Source organism: Tauraco erythrolophus, chromosome 10 (genome assembly GCF_009769465.1).
Source record: "Tauraco erythrolophus isolate bTauEry1 chromosome 10, bTauEry1.pri, whole genome shotgun sequence".
Lineage (NCBI taxonomy): Eukaryota > Metazoa > Chordata > Aves > Musophagiformes > Musophagidae > Tauraco > Tauraco erythrolophus.
The window spans coordinates 22,952,755-22,969,537 of record NC_141474.1 but is presented as its reverse complement, the minus strand read 5'-3'; positions in this window follow the sequence as shown (position 1 = coordinate 22,969,537).

Genomic DNA, 16,783 nt, shown 5'->3' with positions numbered 1-16,783 from the left:
TACAAAATACCTAAAGTGGCACTGAAAATAGATGGCTAACTCTGAAATTATATTGACTCTTTTATTGTCGTTTTTATATCGATTTTACCAGACTGTTACAAAGCTTTGTGTTCTTATAATGCTCTCTCTTTTAGAAACTGTATGGAAATAATTTGGCAAAGAATTACATAACAGCATAGACTAAAATCATTGTTTTATCTCATGTTGTGAAGTCCTTTGGAATCTTTTTTTAAGACTTAGGTTATGTGCTGTTTTTGGCTGAGATAGAGTTAATTTTTCTCACAGTAGCTAGTATGGCGCCATGTTTTGGATTTGTGCTGAAAACAGTGTTGGTAACACAGGGATGTTGTTATTGCCGAGCAGTGCTTACACAGGGTCAAGGCCTTTTCTCTCACCACCCTACCAGCGAGTGGGCTGGGGCTGCGCGAGAAGTTGGGAGGGGACAGAGCTGGGACAGCTGACCCCAACTGACCAAAGGGATATTCCATACCATATGATGTCATGCTCAGCGTATAAGATTGGGGAAGGAGAAAGGATGGAGATGTTCAGAGTGATGGTGTCTACCTTCCCAGGGAACCGTTAAGCATGATGGAGCCCTGCTTTCCTGGAGATGCCTGAACACCCGCCTGCTGACGGGAAGTGGTGAATGAATCCTGTGTTTTACTTTGCCTATTAAATTGTCTTTATCTCAACCCACGAGTTTTCTCACTTTTACCCTTCTGATTCTCTTCCCCATCCCACTAGGGATGGGGCTGCGTGGTGCTTAGCTGCTAGCTGGGGTTAAGCATGACAGACTGGTACAGGCTCTGACAGTCTTGGAATATATGTAAATTCAAGAAGCTTTTCAGATCCTTCCATATTTGAATTTTGTGACACGTTTTTCTCTTTTCTAGTTAAGTGTTTTTAGAGTCACATTTTCCTGTAACACCTTGCTCATGTGAATTAAAATCAGAAATGTGGAGAACATAGATGATCAGATAACAAGTAAGGATGACAGGTCAAGCCAAAGGATGTGCAAAGCTCAGTACTTGTCCAGAACTTGGAGTATCTCTGCTGCTACATTTAGGCTTCTTCAAGAAGCTGTTCTCGCAGTGTCCAAATGCTTTCACCTTACGTTGTTTAAAACTTGGTATCTCAGATAGACTAGTAGTATTGAAGTGTTTATATACAGATAGAAATGACCTCTGTGGGATTTTTCTTTCTCTCTGATACTTGTTTAGCAAAACACTTCAACTCATGCTTAGCGCCAGATATATTTAAAAGGGGGCCTCAACTAAAACCAGATAAAGACATTGATTCTTCATGTGTTTTGGAATGGATCCCAAAGCATTTAAGCACATGCTAAATTCTGTGTTGGCTGAATTACCACCAATTTGTAATACATAAAGTTTTAAAGAGATAGTCAATGGGTGTACCGCAAAGGCAGTGAAGCTAAGAGACACTTATGCTGCATGAGGATATTCCCTCAATTCTCTTTCTTTTCCTTTTTTCTTTTTTTTTTTTTTTTAACAACTTCTAACACAGAAACCCATGATTTTGGTTGGTTTCCTGCTATGTTTTTCATCCACAGTAAACTTCCTTCTTGCAAATAACAGAGCTCAGGCTGCTTACTAAAGTATTTCTAATGTGGTCCTGACAGTTTCAGAAAGTGGCATCAATTGAAAATATACTGCACAGGTGGCTTAGTGTGTAATTCATCATCACCTCCTAATCCTTTGCTGTTTCTGGGTGTTGTACTGTTCATTCCTTCCTCTTACAATTTAATCTATAGGATTTTTACTACCATTCCATCTCAGTAGCTCCCACTTCACCATGACGTTCTTTCTGAATGCCTTTGTAAAACATGGGTTTAATCTGTTAAAATGAACCTGGATATGTGTGGTCTTTACACATTTTAATTCCTGGAATGGTTACCGTTAGCATGGACTGGTACCTATACATAATTGTAAATTAAAAAACCAACAACAACTGAACAAAATAGTAGAAGTCAGTGTGTATAAACTGTTACTCCTCATTCTTCATTGTTTTGGTGTCATTATCTACACTGTGGATACAGAGAAGACCATACTGTTTGGGTTTTGGCACTATAGTACTTTGCCAGTGTTGCCTGGTGATTGCATAGGGCTTACTGATATTTTGTCCCAAAACTATGATTTCATTTCTCTGCAGTCTTACATTTAAAAGTAACCAACAGATCAGCTCCTGTGGACCTGAATCTTCCTCTCCACCTTTCTTTCTCGTTCTATGCAAACAACAAGAAGCAATAAAATACGTTTAGAAGAAACTGTAACATGTAGTGAAGACTTTTTCTTTTTTTCTTTCTTTTTTTCTATGTGCTATTTGCATATCTAAGATACATATTGCCCATCATTGACAGAAACTGTGTGTTAGACTGGAAATTACCTGCCATGTCTAAGAAAAGCCCACTGGCTAGCATAGCAGGTTGCCGTTCATTTGTTTCTTCTTAGCAGAAAATTTTTACTATCTTTTTCTATTTTTATATTTGACTTATGTTAGATGCCCTGATTCATTTTCTTTGTAATGGGGACAAATGGTATAAAAAAACCTTAAGTGGTTCTAGTAGGTACCCATATGGCACTACACATTCTCTACACTAAAACCTTGAAACGTTCCTTTTATAGACATCCTTGTTTTCTTCTCTATGGAAAGATTTATAACCTGCTCTGTTTTCTATCTTTCTCAATGCCATGCTTTCCCACTTTAGAAATCAATCTGTTGGACGAAGCAGTATCAAATCATTTTTTGAGATCCAGAAAAAATATGTCCAGCCTTACACCTTTTTCTTTGCTAACAGTGAGAGGATTTCAAGCAATTTTTTTTTACAAACAGCCTTCCTTTTTTTTTTTTTTTTAAAAAAAAAGCTCCCATGACTGATCTTTCCTGTAAACACACTCAGTTGGGGTGACAACTCCACAGCATCTCTGGGCAACATATCCAGTGTTCAACTATCCTCACAATATGTAAGTTTTTTATATGTTTCAAGAGAATTGCCTGTATTTTTTTTTCATGCCCATCGCATCTTGTCGCTGGGTTATCACTGAGAAGAGCCTAGTTCCACCTTCTTAATTCTCACCCACCCCAGTCAGGTATTTATACCAGATCCTTGAAGAGATCAAAGTCTTGGTCTTGCCAGTAAAAATTGTCAATTCAGATTTGCTCCCCTGGGCCAGGATCTACAGGGCATATACGGTTAACTGTCTTTTAGACTTTGGCTCCATATGGGCTCTGCTGTCCCTGCCTACCTTCTGCCTTGTTAAACTTCTGTTCCCATTTCTTCCTTCCTGCATCTGTCTGTGGAGTCTCCCCGTAGGAGAGAGCAAATGTTACACAGCGCAAACAAAACTGCATAAAAAAGAATGTTGCCTCAAACTGCAGTATTCTAGGGTCTGCTGAACATAAGCAGTAGCTCACTCCAGGAATAATGCTATTGATTATAGAAGGCCTGATCAGAAGGAAGTGCTACTTAAAGTGATACTATCAGGCTCAGAGTCCAGGGGAGTGTGAGTTATACGCCATTTGTCATGTGTTTACTCCAAGACAAGAAAAATCTATATTTCTTTGAAAAATAGCTTGATATCAGAAGTAGCCCTGATGGCCAGTCCACTAATTTACAGGTTCAGAATGGATATGGCTGCCAAAATTCAGACTTCTAAATTTGAAAATGCACCCACAGACAGACTCAACCTTTTCCACTCTGTGCTGTTTATTGCTTCTTCACAGGGGTTGTTTCATTACCCTCCTAATTACTCTTCATCTGTACTCTTATGTACTTCTTTAACAATAGCATCTCTTTATAACAAAGGTCTTTTAAACAAGTTGATCTTGGTTTAAAGGATACCTGTATTCATTAATATTTCTCCTGTATCATGCTTTTGTGGAACAGAATTGGTATTTTTTTGTGCCCAGCGAAAAGGACAAAAGTAAAAACTACAATTACAAACCAGAAGCAGTATCGTTCTTCAGCACAGCATTTTTTCAGCAGAAACTTGTGCAGTCTCTTTACCTTTCTTTGTTCAGATCTCTCTGTAGTGGCTTACAATTCACAGGGCAGGTTTTGTACTTCTGCCACTGGCATAAATGACTTACCCAGGATTTCAGGTTTATGTTAGTGTGAAAGGAGAACAAAGTCCTCTGTTCCGTTTCCCTGCAATGATATTGTATACATAAGCAGACTGATACAAAGTCAGGATTTTTTATGTTTTTTTAATTACGAGTCATATAAATCTAGCTCTTTCTGGTCATGTGAGTAATCCTGATGAAGTAATAAGTAAATAAATAAAATAGTGGTCCAAAGGTTGCATCTTAGAGAAAATCTCAGCATCATTGTGCTGAATAGAGTGACCTTGTGCTATCATGTTTAATATTTACAAGTGTAAAGTCAAAGACAGCACAAAAAAATCTTGAGAATCTGGCTCTCACATCCCAGTGCCAATAATTAGAGCACATCAGCTTTTACAGTCTGTCTTTCCCAAGCTTGTAGTATTTATTTGCCTTATAACCCTTCTTCCTGTTGTAGCAGAGCCCCTCCACTGGGTGGCCATGTGTAAGTGGTTCTATTTCCAGGGAGCTCTGGGTGACTGCAGTATTTGTTTGCCATACGGGAAACGGAGTAGACAGACTGATCTCTGTCGGAGTTGTTCAGTATTTAAACTGATTTTCATGTATTGAGGCTAGTCTGTAGTTCACTGGACAAGTTCAACTGTAGTGATGGATGTGGAAATGTATTGCAGCAGAATCCCTACATGTACGTTTCCACAAGTGCTGGGTTTTCTTTGATGGTAAACTGAATGTCACTGATTCACAATACCTCTCTGATGCAGGGGGCATCAGAGATTACACACAATGCACTCATGTTTTATCAAGTTATTGCCATTGGAACCTCATGATCTGTTTTTTCAAGTGAAATAGTGACCTGGTTAACAAATAAGCTCGTAAGAGCTTAGGACCAAGCAACACATAAAATGCAGATTTAGTCTGTTTTGTAGGTCAGTAGACTCAGTCACTTAGCAATGTTTTTAAAGCATTCATAACTACATTTTTCTTGAATAAATTATAGAAAATAGTAGTCACAATTCTTTACCATAGGACATTTATGCTGCCTCTGCAGTAAGCAAACGTATGTTCGCCTTTATGGGAGAACCCCGTGAATCCCACCAAGGAAATAAAGAGCACAGCAGGCTTAGACTCTGTGTTCAGAAACTTTCTGCAGAAGGTTTCTTCAAGGCTTCATTGCCCTTGAGCAATTTGTAGCATCTGATCCATTTTCTGCTGGCAGCTATATATGAAGATGATGCTGACAATATGGCAAAGATTTTGGAAAAGCAGCAGTGCAGTGAGGAGCTGATCAGAAACATGTGAAAATGCACACCCTCAAATTGACTTTAAAAACAACATTTTTTTTCACAGAAAGAAATTCTTGTACTTGAAATATGCACTTAACACCATAGTCAGTGTAGATATATCACTATTCCAGACTGTGGTATGTACATTAGGCAGTTTTCGAAAAGTAACTTGTAGAAAATACTATTTATTTAAGCAACCTTGAAAGCAGGGTCTAATTGCTTGTCATTTGACAGAACTTACAATAGAACAGAATTTGACATCCTTACTCACGATGAGTGATACTTTATTCTACAATTACTGCCATTCTTTCTACTGAAAAAAAAAAGATAGCAAGTCTAAAGCTATCATAAACTAAGAGGAAATACAGCTTTTACTCAAAGACAGCTTTATATCTACTGTTGTCAAGAAGCAGGGGTTTGCTAGGAATACTTCAGGTAACATTTGAATAGATTTAGAGGAAAGAAGGGTTGGTTGCAACTCTTCTGTTGCATTTAAGCAGGATTTTAGCAGAAATCTCAACAGGTGATCGGCTAGCAAATTCCTCCATTTCAGTTTCATTTTGCTGTAGCTTAAACTTGAAAGTCAGAAACACATGACAGTGCTTTAAAACAACCATCAATATTTAGCAAAATATTGTTGACTTTGTAAAATGTTGGAAGTTAATATTGCTGCTACTACATTGTGGAAAACTGGATTTGTTCTTATTTTACTGATTTCTCTATCTGGGGATTAGGGTTTGTCAAGTTGCAGGTTGCTTTACTAGTTCACGAGTTACACTCATACACATGCACGCACACACATACATCTGCCCAGCTGCCTTTTTGCTAAAGGATACCTGCATAGCTACCTTCCCAAGTAGGGCAGACACAGGGCTGAGCTGGAGGCTGTTACCAGAAAGCACAGAGTTTCACTTTCTTTAGCGTCACCTAAGAAGGCTGAATTGTGTAGTGCTGTATGTATATCAGCCTACTAAAACTCACTGAAACACAGAAAATAGAATAAGAAAGGATCTCAGGAGTTATCTAGTTCATACGTATGCCCTGGAAAAATTGTTTATAACTACGTTTTAGTGTATCACTTGCTAGAAAGCTGCTTAAAATCTAACTCAAATCTGTTTTGCTACCACCTTGCTCATGTAGAACAGACATGGAGAATCCTTTGCAGCATGTTTTACATATTTAGAAACATTTGTCACATCTTCTCCATTTTTTCTTCTCTTCTTCGCGCTAACCCAGTTCTTCCATTGCTGGTTAAGTTTTCTAGGGCATGGATTATTCTTTTTGCTTTTTCTGTCCTTTCAGCAGCTGATCCAAATCTGTACTGAAGTCAAATGCTCAGATTTAATTTACTATCATTGCTGCTGAATAGAGTGAAAAGATTATTTCAAAACCCTTTATGTATGTCTCAGGATTATATTTGCTTTTTTAGTTATTAAAAACTGTGTTGATGATTTTGCTGCCACTGAGCACACATTTGTGACTTGTAGCTCAGCAGATGACTGCCATTGTCAGTGAAGATTCCCCCACTTTAGAAGGCTAAGGCATCAATTAAATTAGCTAAATGTTTATATTGCTGTCATTTGGCCCACAGAACGGATGTATCTTTTTTGGAATAGAAATCCATAGAAATCAAAGGTCATGCTCAGAATAAGATTATAGCATCATAATCTCGTTATTTGAATTGGGAGAAGGGGAATGTTGAGATTAAGGAGAGAGAGAGAAACAGAATGAAGGATACCCCAAAACTGGTAATTGTTACAGAGCAAATGCAAAAGGAAGAAATTAGAGGAGACGTGTCTGATTTCAACATCAAAACAGTGAAAATAGCATTTCATTTCTATTTTTATTTCAAAACACATCTGAGAAAAGGAATAATGTAGATGGAGACAAAAAGACTTCTAAGTGCTTTTCTTTTCAGAATTTGTCCTAGTGAGAGATGAATGGCAGGAGATTTTATGCCCCAAACAGCACTTGTAAGTGCTTTTGCTTTTCAATACCATCTTTAGACTGAGAAAAGGAGAGGAAGATACAGACAAGGTGCCCTGACACATCACTTCTAAGTGATTTCTGTCCCAAAAGTATTCAAAAGACTGATAGAAGATTTTTTTTGTTGGATATTTATTTTGTATTTTGTTCTGTGACTTGGCAGAAATGAAATGGGAATGTGAAGGGAAGCTCAGTAAGTGTTTATTTCCCAAGGTCAGGAGAACAAAAGTCAGTTTTTTCTCCTCTTTTTTTTTTTTTGTTGTTTCATTTTGTCTTTTGGTTTGATAGAGATGCAGTAAGGCTACTTTTGAGGAGCTAAGGTAAAAGTAAAATGGAGTTATTTTCCTAATGTTTTGTAATGGTAGTGGCAGTGAAAAAGATACAAGAGTGGTCTCTTATTTTCAGCATAGAACAAAACTGTGAGCTTGCGATTGAGGCAAAATTAGTCCAATGGTATAAGAAAAAGAACAGCTGATCTTAAGTGTTTTGCAGCATCAGAACCTTAAACTAATGTGACTTGCTGTGAGATCACCCAAAAGTATTATGCAGAGACGGAGCATCCTCAGAGCTGAACTCAAACCTAAAGGTAACTGCATATAGAAAACCTCCCCAGCCCTGAAGAACGTAATTCTTCACCTACTTCTTCAAAAAGGGTTGTTTGCACTGTTCTAGAAGATGACCTAGCCGTCTGCCTTCTCCAAAGTGCAGGGACTGTCACTGTATAATGCAGTTACACTGTAGCTGTGCCTTTTCAAAACCACAAATCATTCTTTCATAAATTTGGAAAAAAAATTACTACTACCAGATTTTTCACTTCATGTTCAGGCAACAAAATTTTGTCATCCCTTTGGAATAAATGCATTGCATGTATATTCCTAGGCCAAGGACTTCACACAGCCCTCACTAATTGGATTCCCAATCCTCAGAAATCTTCAGAAATTAGGCTTCTGTTGAACTGTTCGATTTCCAGCTGAAGCTGGACCATTCTTTATCTGCAGCCAGGATTAGGAGTAGTTGGTTTACTCTCTTTGCTTCTCCCTTCAAGACAGTTGCAGATTTAGCTCTGTATTCCCGACTACTTTGTAAGAACACGAAGTCCCAGCATTGGGCTCTGAATTCCCTGTATCATAGCCGATGAGCTGTCACTGGAGAAACCACAGAATACTTCATGGTAAGAAAAACACACAGTCTGTAATAAGGTGGGAATAGTAAAAATAAAGCAGCATATCCTAAAGGTGCAAGAGCACATAAGTTTCTGTGTTGAGCAGTGAAGTTCTGGTGTCCACATTAAAAATGCAGCAAGACTGAAGCTCAGGTTGACATATTTACAGATATAAACATGTTTTCCTTTGACATCAATGTCAAATTACGTCTTATTCATCAGGTGACATGGCAAGGAATCCACTTTGCATCTTGAATGCTTCTGTAAGACTTGGAGATACCTATGGAGCTGTGTTCCTGAGCTCCAATATCAGCAGGTCTCCTGTGTTCACATGTGTCAGCTCTTATTCTTCAAACAGTGCTCTAAACAAGAATCAATATCCACATCAGAGGCTCAGAACAGTCATAGTCTGTTCTACCAAAACCCTCAACCCTCCAAAGAAAGTAATAACAGAAGGCATCTAAAACAAATGGATGAAAAATAAATACTCACTACAGTCAGAAGATTTTTAAGAATTCTAAAGATTCTGAAGAAAATTAAATGTCTTAGCATCATATGGAAGTTCGTCCTGCAAGTTAGCTGGTAATGTGATAGGAAATAAAAACTGAGGACATCAGTTATGATCGCCAAAACTGAGGATCCACTTAGAACTGGGGATCATAAGAGTTTGCAATTTTGGATTTCTGACCTAAAGAGCAGCTAATTTTTTTTTTCAGATTTGACATTAGATGTATCAACATTTTTGAGATGATGAGGCAATGCTCATGAGATAATGGAGGCCTCTACAAAGCTCATCTTGGCCCTCAAGTACAAACCAAAATGTTATCCAGCTCTTGCTTGAGAGCTGTTATTCTCTGTTCTTTGAAAAAAAATACCAAACAACCAAAACCAGAAGGAATTGGCTGCTAACAGACCTTGAAATTTTTAGCCAGTGGTCTCATGTTTACATGCTGACTACAAGCCAAAGAGGTCTTGTTTGTGGAACAGTATTAAATACCTGACTGTAGCTTTAGTTGTGAAAGTGATAGAAAGGGCAACCATCTCTATTTGGAATGACACGCTGCAGAAAATTATTGTTATGTTTTATGTATTTCTCATTGTGGTGCTCCTGTTGCAAAGTATGTAGCTAATCCTAGTCAGGTAGCAAATCCCAAGTCAAATTGTCTCATGCATAAAGAAAGACAGTTTAGAAGGCAGGAGTCATTAGAGGGAAAGGATTTTTCATTTCAGTTGTGAAAATTTCTTTTCACTGTCTTCCCTCCTTTGCCTCTGTGAAATATTGATATAGATTATAATTTCTGACAGTGATGTGGATTATAGCATGTAAGTAGTATCCAACAGTTGAAACAGATGGTGTAATATTGTGATAGAGCCTATCACATAGTGACAAGGTTGGAAGATGCAGCTGAAAGAGTATATAATTTGATATAAATGAGAATCTTGAGCCTGAACGCTCCTGAAATTGGAGAAAGTTCAGTTCTGAACACAAACTTCACAGCATCATCCCAGTTCTGAATTTCAACAGTGATTGTCCAAGTGGGGGAGACTGAGCAGCAGTGTGTGATCATAGAGATAGGAATGAGAAGGAAACCCTCCTCAGCAATATAGAAGAGTACTGAGCAAGCGCATGGATTTTAATCCTGCCAGAAAATGGTTTTGTCTCATGTTGCTTCATGGCAGATCCTACCTTTCCTATTTTGGAGTGCTTTCCACCTCTGTCATTAGTGATGACTACCATCGGAGACCTGTGGTCTCACTGTGATGGCTGATTGATCATGCATTCAAGACAAAGAAACAGCTTGGCAAACCTTTGTTTTTTGTCCTGAAGTTTATTATGGTTTAGATATTAAATTAAACTTTCATCAAGGTTTTTAGAATCATGGACTGGGGGTTACTTTAACAAACACTGGGGAAACTTTTTGTGCATCTCTATACTTTATTTGTGCATGTCTACGCTTTATTAGTTTGGGGTTTTTTCATAAACCTTTTTTTCCAAAACATTTTTTTTTTTCCTTAAAGTTTTTCCAGCTGCTGATAATGTTCAAAATAGCTCTGTGCTACTTGGAATCAAAACATTTTTGACAGCAAAATGAAGCAGAGCAGTAACTGTTTTGTTTCAGCAATAAAATGAAAAATAAATGAATTATTTTGGAAAATAATTAAATTATTGGATAGACAGGACTCTGGAATTAATTCATGAGGTGTATTGGTTATCTCCACAGTTAATTATGTTTTGATTTGAAATGTGTGTATGTGGGAGTAAATAACAATGTGTTTAATAGTTACTGTATCTGGGTCGCCCAAACAGCATTTAATCCACCCCAGGTCTAATGGTTTCTGAGTAAAAGGGTGGCCTGGGAATATCAAGGCCCAGCAAGATAACAGTGATGCTTTTTACATTTAACTTATTAATCAACAGATAAGGAGAAGAAATGGTTTGTGCCTGGTCAGCTACCCATGAGCAGCAGCCAGATGCTTTGCCCTTTCCAAATGTACTCTGAATAAGAATGAAACCATGCTACTTGTTTTGCCCATTAGATAGCATTATCTCTGTGGAATGCCAATTCATATCTCCTTGTGCTGTGTGTGGTTCTCACATATGGGATTTTAATAACCTTCACGCTGTGCTATGAATTCATAAACAGGACTGACAGAGGAAAAGCACCACAGGACTTTATTTTTTCATTCTTGCGCTTTTGAAAAACAGAATCTGTAGGATTTTTGCAAGGATCTTGTCACAGAACTAGCAATGGTTTTGCTGCTACAGTGAGGTTATTCCAAGGGGAGGGGAAAAGTATGGTATTCACTTGTGATATACTTTTTCAGAATTGATTTTCATCATCCTACGTTTCATAGCCACTATAATTCTGCTGTATTATAGTTGGAGCTTTGCAGATCTGATTGTATGGGAGTTTTCCCCATTTTTCTAGAATGCAATGTGCATTTGATTTCTTGCAACATACCTCTTCTTTTCCTCCCGTTTGTCCCAGCCTGGACTTTACAATCTCCACAGCTCTGTGGCTGTGAAGCTACAGCTCTCTGCTTAGTGGTCACTAGCACGTGACAGCAGTCTTGACTTCTGTTTTAGAAAAGATTTATTCATTCTGGATCAGTGGGTCTTTTATTTCTTTTTACACCTCTCCTAACCCCAGAGTCTATTTGAGCTAACACTTTTCCATCTCAGCCACGTTCCCGTACTGGTAGAGACACCGCTGTTAGAGCTAAAAGTAGTGACAAGAGCTCACAGCATCGTTCTCCGGGTGTGACGTGGTATATATCGCCTTGTATTCGTTGCTAACAGGCTTAGAAAGAAGACCTATGAGGAGGACTCAACTAAAATGTACAGTTTCTACAAATATCCTATGAAATAGTGAACCTAAACTGTTTGAAACAGCTGGTTTAGCAGTCCTGGAGCTAGTTCACATATGTTAGGAACAAAATTGCACTGTGTTGCCTGCCCATACCCTATGCTACACTGGCTGGAGTCCACCTGTGGTTATGATCTTAGGTCAATCTGGATTCCAGTCTTGTAGCTGTGCCTAATAATGTTTTATCAGGGATAAGATTTATTAGATGTAGGTTCTGTGCAGGATTGTGATATAACATGCATATCATATCTTATCCTCCCATTTTCATTTTAGGAATGTTTCTCTCTCCTGTTGTATTTTAGATGTGATTTTGTTTGTGACAGGCAGTAGAAAGAACCAAGAACAGACAAAGAAAAATAGTGTTTTTTAACTAATCATTCAACTTTCAATCTTTTGTTGTGGTTTTGGTTTTGGTTTTTGTGTTGTTTTTTTCCCCTCAGTCATGAACAATCCTCATTACTAAAAATATGTGTTGCCATTTTCATTAAAATTCATTCAACTTCCCTTGGCTCTTAAAGTGATAGAATTATAGAATTATTGAAAAGAATAGGTTGGAAAGAACCTCTGGAATCCATCTTGTTCAACATTGTCTAGAAATAGGACTAATGTCAAAGCCAGGTCAGGTCTGTGCCTCGTCAAGCTTTGGAAAACTCTAAGGATGGAGGCTTCAGAACTTCTGGGCACTTGTTCCAAAGCTTAATTGCTCTCTGTTACAAAGGTGCATTCCCTAAAGAAGGGATCTTTTTTTTATGGGGCATATGTAGCCCATCATTATTCTTTCCTCAGCTCATCTTCCTTGGTCCATTTTAGCCAAAAAAACACTGTGCGTGTCTGAGACCATGTATGATGGGGTAGCTGAACCCGCATGCACATACATACATTTTTCTTCCAACTGTATCTGTAATTCTGCAGTAGTATGACTCAGAGAGAGGAGATGCCAAAGCTTTCACATTTGCTTTGTAAATATTTTCTTATAATGAAATTATATCTAAGTTATCATCTCCATATATCGCTCTTTTGCTGCTTCTAATTTTGTTGATACATATATATAGATGTGCTTTTTTTAAAGTCACTAAGCAGACAAGAGAACACAGAACTAACATGACTACAGAAAAGTTTTCAAATATATACTGTTCATGGAAGTGAAGAAATGCTATTTCTGTGCAAGCCAAGATTCAGTGCTGTCCGCTGGGCTTTTCCCTCAACATCATCTATAACCTGGGTGGGCATTTCTTTTGGATGATTACTTTATAAGTTGATTACTTCAGTGGAATTATTATTATTTTTTTTTTTTATTTAGCTCCATGATATAGTCACTCAGACCTTCTTTGTGGCAGTGAGGTGGAACTTAGCTTCTCCAGTTCCCAATATGCAATTGTGAGGTGTTGGGAGAAAGGAGAGGAAAGGAGAGGTACGAGCTGTACACTGTAGAAGGCAATTGTCAGTCTTCCATTGTCTCTTCCTGGTGCTAGGCCACCAGCTGACATGTATTTCAGCATATTCATAGTGCCAAAGCTGCCAGTAGGCAGATGCTATCAGAGGGCACCAAGTTTCCCTCCTCATTGCTGTCTCCAAGAACCTGTTTTGTCAGATCCGTGGTAGTCGTTGCCATATCAGTTGGAGTTACAGAGCAGCTGGTGAGGTTTGATGTTGACCTTTAAGATTGCTTTTGAAGTCATCAAACAGTAAAGATCCTGCTGTCATTACAGTCCTTGGAAACATAAGGAATTGCAAGCTTCATTAAAGTCAACAAGTTAAAAAAAACAGCCGGGATACAGCTTTTGATACAGCCCGGGATACAGCTGGCTTTCTGGCCTGCCAGCGCACATTGCCGACTCATGTTGAGCTTCTCATCCACCAGCACTCCCAAGTCCTTCTCCTCAGGGCTGCTCTCAATCCATTTTCCGCCCAGCCTGTACTTATGCTTGGGATTGCCCCGACCCACATGCAGGACCTTGCACTTGGCCTTGTTGAACTTCATGAGGTTCTCACAGGCCCACCTCTCCAGCCTGTCAAGGTCCCTCTGGATGGCATCCCTTCCCTCCAGCATGCCCACAACACCACACAACTTGGTGTCATCTGCAGACTTGCTGAGGGTGCACTCAATCCCACTGTCCATGTCGCTGACAAAGATGTTAAATAGCACCGGCCCCAGTACTGACCCCTGAGGAACACCACTCGTCACTGGCCTCCACTTGGACATTGAAACTTGACCGCGACTCTTTGAGTGTGACCATCCAGCCGATTTCTTATCCACCGAGTGGTCCATCCATCAAAACCATGTCTTTCCAGTTTAGAGACAGGGATGTTGTGTGGGACAGTATCAAATGCTTTGGACAAGTTCAGGTAGACAGTATCAGCTATATCCATCAATGCTGTAACCTCATCATAGAAGGTCACCAAATTAGTCAGGCAGGATTTGCCCCTAGTAAAGCCATGTTGGCTGTCACCAGTCACCTCCTTACTTTCCATATGCCTTAGCATAGTCGCCAGGAGGATCTGCTCCATGATCTTGCTGGGCATGGAGGTGAGACTGACACACTGTGTGTGTGTGTTATTCAGCACCTCCTCAGGCCTTGTTCTGAGCTCCGTAGTGATGATGCACTGACCTGCACAAGGCTGTGTTGACTTCAGCAAGATTTGGCAAAGGCCACTGTGCTCAGGGGCTTTTTTTTAGCAAAGGCTTTTAAGTGAGGGGGAAATTGGGTTGGTGTGGGATGTGGAAGTGGCAGAAACTACACCTTCCAGCTTCCTGAGGAAGGAGAGCTGATACAGAATGATCTTTGAATTATTTACAAATCATTTAACCCAGTAGTTCCCACTTGAGGGTGCTTACCAAGTTATTGCAGGTAATGTTAGTCCATGAGACAAACTGGTGCCTGCAATGAAATCTGCACTGTTGAAAATTTAGTTAGTGGACGTACGCAGTGAGACAATGATGTAAAAGCAATCAGAAGAGAGTACATATACAATGATTTTTCCATTTGAAACAGACTTTTAGCTTCAGAGTTTTTAAATATGCAGCTGCGCTTCAACAGCTTCCATTAATGACTTAAAAGACCTTTAAATAAATCTTCCTAATTATTTAAGCAGAACTCTCCGATCCAGTTTAAATTTCTGTCCTTGTGCCCAGTGCTATAGTGTTTGGTAGTTCAGATATCTGAAAAATGGTGATTTAACCTTGTATCTTTCTGCAACTCAAATGATTCAAATATCTTGAAATAAGACATTTAAAACAATTTAATTTTTGGACTAAGACCTTGTAAGTGAAGTTTTAACTTGAAATGACATTTTTACAGAAGATTTTAAACATTCATAAAGCTGACAGCCATAAAGTGGTACAGCAAATATTCCCAATGTACCAATCAGACAAAAAGAAATTAATGTAGCCAGAAGCAAGTGTGTATTCTCTTTTAGATAAGGCATCCTGCAATTAAAAACACTGGACTCTGAAAGCTTCTTAAGGCTTATTTTGTCAAATGAAAAATGCTATTGGTTTTAATGCTATTGTAATAAAACTTATTGTTATTCCTGGCATGGATTTTTTTTTTTTAAATTTCAGAAAAATGGATAATTAGCATTTTAGCTTATCGCTTTCCTTCCATGCATACAAATAATTTGGTAGATAGACCACCAAGAGAGACAAAATTAAATAATAGGTCTAGACAGCATGGAATCAAAATAAATTAGAGGTTAGACTTCCAGCCTGTTAGGTGGGTTTTCATGAAATGTACAAAAAAGGAATGCAAGGGACTTTTTCTAATAGTTTTTGCTGCTAACCTCGATATCATTTCTCCCATCAGATCTCGGATAAATTGACCTGAAATAAGATATGGACTTCATATCAGAAGTCCCGTAATTTATTTGAGAGTGCATTTTTTTCGAATGTATTTAGATTAGAGGCCTACCAGGCTTTCCTGCATCTGTGGTTCAGCCAAATAAGTTCCTAGATAATGGCCCATGATTAATGGTGAGTGCTGATAATGAGAGGTTATTAGAGAAAGCAAACTTGGAACAAATCATCTGTATACATTATATACTTTACTGCCATCTGTGGGTATTTATAATAAATACAAATTAAAATCAACGGTTACAGAGTAACCAATGTTTTGCATATGTGATTATTCCTTAGAAATAGTCTTATAGTAGGCAACTTCATAGTGAAGAATTCTCATTAATTTTTTTTTGCACAGATACTTTTTAGAATTTGCAAAGAAAAACCCACTTTTGTGGAGAGAGTCCTTTTGGCCTTGGCTGCTTTGAAGGACGTCATTCTAAAGTCCACTCTGTAAGGAGGGATTTCATGTTAGTTACTTGTGCTCTTCTGCTATACATGGTATTGGATGTGAGAAATTGTTTTCGTCCTTTTCATACTGTGATTCATTTGTTATTCAGCCGATGTGCTAACAGTACGTTCCCCCCTTTTATGTCTCCTTGAGTTGTAAGTGACATTTTACCTCCTCGTGTTGTGTATTGTTTGCTGAGCAAATAAACCTGTATAGAGAAGAAACAAATTTTATCTTCCTTATTGCAACATACAAAAACCAGAAAATAAACAGAGAATTGCAGAAAATAAAGTAAACCTAAATATTATTATACCAATAACTTGCTGGATCAAGTGACAACGTTTTTCGCTGGTAACAAATATACTGTTGCAAATACATTTTGCAGTAGAGTGACAAAAGGGGTGCCATGATTAAAATCATCTGATTGTGTTGTGTTTTGAGTTGTTTTTGAAGTTTGATGGACAGCGTTTGGTTTAAATTGTGTTTGGCCGGTAACTTTTGTGCACAAAATTCAAGAGTCATCACATCCCGACGAGGGCAAGTGAGCGATGTGGTGAATGTTGAGATAAATGACTCATTGGATGCAGCGTTCAGCAAGCACCGTTTGGTTGGAAGAAT